Raw genomic sequence first — 6,000 nt, forward strand, 5'->3', positions numbered from 1 at the left:
TCTCTCTCTCTACTTATTTGCTATCATCATCATCATCGACTGAAGGACCCACACACTGGAGGACTTACCCTTGGATGGATGGATGAAAATTCCCACCAACCTCTCAACATTTTTTCCCCCGTGGCTGCTGTATCTTTCCATTGTTGAAGGAAGCAGGTAGGCGCTACCTTCTCTCTTTTTTGATAAGCCACTACTTATAGATACGTATATAAGATCCTCTAATGAGAGTCCTCCTACGAGTACAACTTTCCGCTTTGGACTATGTCTACTTTCAGGGAGAGAGCAGGGCTGCCTGCTAGGGGGGAGAGTGGGGGAGGGGAGGGGGGCTGGGCGGCTTCCTACATCCTGATTGGTTGCTGCTTCTGGGTAATGCAGCCAATCAGGAGGAGATGTGGGGAGCCTGGGAGTGGGGCCAAGGAGAGGAGGAAACAGCATGGAGCAGAGAGAGGTGAGAATGTGTGTGTGACAAGGTGAAGAGAAAGTGCGCAACTATTAAATTCTAACACACACGTGATGTGATTAATTAGTGATAAAAAATAAGTAAAATACGTGACCTATTTTCATCAATTCTAAATGGAGCGTCTGCAGCTGTGGTACCAGGGATGGCTCAGACCACCCCCTAGAACGTTAGACAAATAGACAAAAAAACACACAGCGCACAACGCTCATAGTGCATTAAATATATTAATTCAAAAATTCAATAAGGTAAGTAATGTGCGTACATCAAGTTAAATACAAGTGAGCATGTTAGGGATATGTTACCCATACACCAACAGATGTCATCAGTGGAAACCGGTTTGGATTTCACCAGCAGGAACCCTCTGTGGTGCCAGGTTCTCCACACATCCCGGACCGGACTCAGGGTGCCAAATGCTGGGAAAGAAAACTGTGCAGCGGGCAAAATATAGAAATAAAAGTTTTGCAACTGGTGCACGTTGTGAGGATGCCTCACTTGTCTCAGGAGTGATCACAACTTTGTTTTCCGGCTAACACACAATCGACAGCTCTTGTTTGCAGTTGCAAAACTTTTATTTCTATATTTTGCCCGCTGCACAGTTTTCTTTCCCAGCATTTGGCACCCTGAGTCCGGTCCGGGATGTGTGGAGAACCTGGCACCACAGAGGGTTCCTGCTGGTGAAATCCAAACCGGTTTCCACTGATGACATCTGTTGGTGTATGGGTAACATATCCCTAACATGCTCACTTGTATTTAACTTGATGTACGCACATTACTTACCTTATTGAATTTTTGAATTAATATATTTAATGCACTATGAGCGTTGTGCGCTGTGTTTTTTTGTGTTTTTTTGTCTATTTGTCTAACGAGAATGTGTGTGTGTCTGTGTGTTTGTCTCGAGTGCGTCGCACCTGCCACCATTGCGTCCAGTATTTTTGGAGAAGCCACCCGGCAAACCCTACCCCCCCCCCCCCCGGCAATCAGTTTCCTTGTTGCGGGGAAGAGAGCGGGGCCTCGCCCCCTCCGAAACTTGACGCCCCAGGTCCTGGTAGGCCTCTGCCTAAGTCTACGGCCCCCCAGTCACTGCGTGCAAGCGCGCGTTGGAGCGCCTGGCGGCGCGTGCGCCAGTTCAAGCCGCGATCTGCGGTCTAGGGGTAACGATGGGACGCGCGTCTTGAGTAGAGCAGGGGAGGCGCGGCCATGACATCACGCGGCTGGTTCGCCCTCATTGGCTGAACCGCCACGACGTGGGCCAAGGCTCGGCCGCCGCGCCAAAAGCCAAAAATCTTGGGCGCGCTCGCACACGCCGACTGGGGCCTGCCCCATAGAGGGCAGTACTTTGTGTGCGGAGCGAGCACCGTAGCAGCTGCAGCCACCGGGGACAAAGCCTAAATGCGGGCCTGTACGGGCATTGTGCCAGGGTGGCGCTGTGTAAATAAATATATACATAGATACATACAATGGATTGTGTGATCTCTAGCAGTGGGTGGGCTTATGAAGAGCCAGGACACAGCGAAGGCCTCAGTGAGAATTTCTCAGGGGTTCCTTCTCCCAGGGGGTGAGGGTGAGAGAGAGTGAGAGAGGTGAGAGAGAGGGAGAGAGAGAGGGAGGAGAGGGAGAGGTGTGTGAGAGAGAGAGAGAGAGAGAGAGAGAGAGAAGAGAAGAGAGAAAGCGGAGAGAAGAGAGCGAGAAAGAGGAGAGAAGAGAGAGGACTCAGAGAGAGAAAAAGAGGAGAGAAGAAAGAGAGAGAGAAAAAGAGGAGGAACGAGGAGAGAGAGAGAAAGAGGAGAGAGAAGAGAGAGAGAGAGAGAGTAATGAGGTGAGAGAGAGAGGAGAGAAAGGCTAGAGAGACAGAGAGAGAAGAGGAGAGAAGAGAGAGAGAGGTGAGAGAGAGGAGAGAAGAGAGAGAGAGGTGAGAGAGAGAGGAGAGAGAGACAGAGAGAGAAGAGAGAGGAGAGAGAGACAGAGAGAGAACAGGAGAGAAGAGAGAGGGAGAGAGAGAGAGAGAGAGAGAGAGAGAAGAGAAGAGAAGAGAGAAAGCGGAGAGAAGAGAGTGAGAAAGAGGAGAGAAGAGAGAGGACTCAGAGAGAGAAAAAGAGGAGAGAAGAAAGAGAGAGAGAAAAAGAGGAGGAACGAGGAGAGAGAGAGAAAGAGGAGAGAGAGAGAATAATGAGGTGTGAGAGAGAGAGAGAGAGGAGAGAGAGGCTAGAGAGACAGAGAGAGAAGAGGAGAGAAGATAGAGAGAGGTGAGAGGAGAGAAGAGAGAGAGAGGTGAGAGAGAGGTGAGAGAGAGAGGAGAGAGAGACAGAGAGAGAAGAGAGAGGAGAGAGAGACAGAGAGAGAACAGGAGAGAAGAGAGAGGAAGAGAGAGGAAGAGAGAGAGAGAGAGAGAGAGAGACAGATAAGGAGAGATAATAAGGGCAGGATGGAGGGAGGGAGGGCAGGATGGAGGGAGGGAGGGAGGGCAGGATGGAGGGAGGGCGGGAGGGAGAACGCAGCTGCACACGGCATCAAAACCTCGTTATTTGGGGACATAACCCTTTTAACCTTTTCCATGCTGAAGGGCGATGCCACTAAAAAAGGGGACAGGCAGAAGAAGAGAGGGACAGCGAAAGTGAGACGGGAACATACAGACGTCACGCAGAGAGGAGATCTCAGTCAGTGACCACTGTACCACACCCCATATCTGTGCACACGTGAAACCATGCAGGACGGGGTTACGCAGGACGGGGGTTACGCGGGACGGGGGTTACGCGGGACGGGGGTTACGCGGGACGGGGGATACGCATGCGGGAGGTTTGTTCTTTCATGGTGCAAGCAAAATATATTTCCCCGTTCTGATTCCACTAAAAGGCGAACTATTGACGCCTGGTAAGGCTGCCAGGGAGCGAGGCTGCACTGCCAGCTAACCCGCAGGAGGGCCTTGCAATGGGGGAGACTGCCTAGTAATGGGGGAGACTGCCTAGTAATGGGGGAGACGGTCTAGTAATGGGGGAGATGGTCTAGTAATGGGGGAGACGGTCTAGTAATGGGGGAGACTGCCTTGCAATGGGGGAGACAGTCCAGTAATGGGGGAGACTGTCCAGTAATGGGGGAGACGGTCCAGTAATGGGGGAGACGGTCTAGTAATGGGGGAGACGGTCTAGTAATGGGGGAGACTGCCTTGCAATGGGAGAGACTGCGTTGCAATGGGAGAGACTGCCTAGTAATGGAGGAGACTGCCTAGTAATGGGGGAGACTGCCTTGTAATGGGGGAGACTGCCTTGCAATGGGGGGGACTGCCTTGTAATGGGGGAGACTGCCTAGTAATGGATGGGGGAGACTGCCTAGTAATGGGGGAGACTGCCTAGTAATGGGGGAGACTGCCTTGCAATGGGGGAGACTGCCTTGCAATGGGGGAGACTGTCTAGTAATGGGGGAGACTGTCTAGTAATGGGGGAGACGGTCTAGTAATGGGGGAGACTGCCTTGCAATGGGGGAGACTGTCTAGTAATGGGGGAGACGGTCTAGTAATGGGGGAGACTGCCTTGCAATGGGGGAGACTGCCTTGCAATGGGGGAGACTGTCTAATAATGGGGGAGACTGCCTAGTAATGGGGGAGACTGCCTAGTAATGGATGGGGGAGACTGCCTAGTAATGGGGGAGACTGCCTAGTAATGGGGGACACTGCCTAGTAATGAGGGAGACTGTCTAGTAATGGGGTAGACTGTCTAGTAATGGGGTAGACTGTCTAGTAATGGGGTAGACTGCCTAGTAATGGGGGAGACTGCCTTGCAATGGGTGAGACTGCCTTGTAATGGGGGAGACTGCCTAGTAATGGGGGAGACTGCCTTGCAATGGGGGAGACTGCCTTGTAATGGGGGAGACTGCTTAGTAATGGGGGAGACTGCCTTGCAATGGGGGAGACTGCCTTGCAATGGGGGAGACTGCCTTGTAATGGGGGAGACTGCCTAGTAATGGATGGGGGAGACTGCCTAGTAATGGATGGGGGAGACTGCCTAGTAATGGGGGAGACTGCCTAGTAATGGGGGAGACTGCCTATTAATGGGGGAGACTGCCTAGTAATGGATGGGGGAGACTGCCTAGTAATGGGGGAGACTGCCTAGTAATGGGGGAGACTGCCTAGTAATGGGGGAGACTGCCTTGCAATGGGGGAGACTGCCTTGCAATGGGGGAGACTGCCTTGCAATATGGGGGAGACTGTCTAGTAATGGGGGAGACTGCCTAGTAATGGATGGGGGAGACTGCCTAGTAATGGGGGAGACTGCCTAGTAATGGGGGAGACTGCCTAGTAATGGGGGAGACTGCCTAGTAATGGGGGAGACTGCAGTCAGATCTCCCAGAAATCCCGTGGTGGGGGGCTACGATTTTGCCCGTGCTATACAAGACACAAAGCCCCCCCCCCCCCCCCCACCCCACAGTCCTTGGGGTCACCTGGTTACTTACAAGAAGCCAGCCCTCCCCAAACAGCTGCTTCAGCAACCCCTGGATTCCCGGCTAGAGATAAGAGTCCCCCCCCTCTCCTGCTAAAGACACAGAGATGCGGTAACACCGTCTCCCCCCCCCCCCCCCTGCATTGTACAGCTTATAAAGCACACAAAGGGGGCGCGGAGAGAGAGGGGGGAGGGAGATATATATATATCCAGCGTATGGTGCTTTACTTACACTCGGCTGATGATTTTTTTTTAATGCTGGGATAAAAAGCCGCATATTGATGGCCGCCTGCAAGGTGCTGATAAGAAGCTGCTACAAAGGGAGCCAGGAAACCCCCGTGCGCTGAGCAGCGGGTAACAATGGGACTCTGGCTCTCCTACCCCGCGCGTGAGAGGGGCCCGCGTCGCGATACGAGATGGGGGCCACTGTTATACTGAGCCAGCTATACTGGGGGGAGGGAGGGGGGGGGATACAAGTGCAGGGCCCTGTGACATCTTTGTAACCGTTGATGCCACGGGGGGGGGGGGAGTGGTGGCATGGTGCTGCCATTTCAAGAGGGGGAGAGAGTGAGAGAGAGAAGGGGAGAGAGGAGGGGGGCAGGAGAGAGAAGGGGAGAGAGAGAATGGGGAGAGAGGAGGGGCAGAGGAGAGAGAGAAGGTGAGAGAGAGGAGGGGGGAGAGGAGAGAGATGAGGGGGGAGAGAGAGAAGGGGGGGGAGAGAGAGTGAGAGAAAGAGAGAAGGGGAGAGAGAGAAAGAGAGAAGGGGAGAGAGAGGAGGGGGACAGGAGAGAGAATGAGACAGACAGAGAGAGAGAGAGAGGGATGTAGAGGGAGAGAGGGAGGGAATGGGGAGATGAGAGAGAGAGATGAGGGGAGAGGATAGAGAGATGAGGGGAGAGAGGAGGGGGAGAGGAGAGAGAGATGAGGGGGGAGCATGAGAGAGAGAGAAGGGAGAGGGGGAAGGGGAGAGAGGGAAGGGGAGAGAGAGAAGGGGAGAGAGAGAGGAGGGGGAGAGGATGAGAGAGAGAAGGGGAGAGAGAGATGATGGGAGAGAGACGAGAGGATAGAGGTGAGAGAGGGGGGAGAGATAGAGGGGGAGAGGGAGAGAGT

The 6,000-nt window shown here is 53.4% G+C and overlaps 1 protein-coding gene across 1 annotated transcript in view; it reads right to left on the reverse strand.

Moving 5' to 3' along the window:
- ZNF385C (zinc finger protein 385C) overlaps positions 1 to 6,000 on the reverse strand; it is an 86,231-nt gene that overhangs the window by 68,140 nt on the left and 12,091 nt on the right. The gene's annotated exons all lie outside the window — the stretch shown is intronic.

This window comes from Ascaphus truei, chromosome 23, assembly GCF_040206685.1.
Source record: "Ascaphus truei isolate aAscTru1 chromosome 23, aAscTru1.hap1, whole genome shotgun sequence".
NCBI classification, from domain to species: Eukaryota; Metazoa; Chordata; class Amphibia; order Anura; family Ascaphidae; genus Ascaphus; species Ascaphus truei.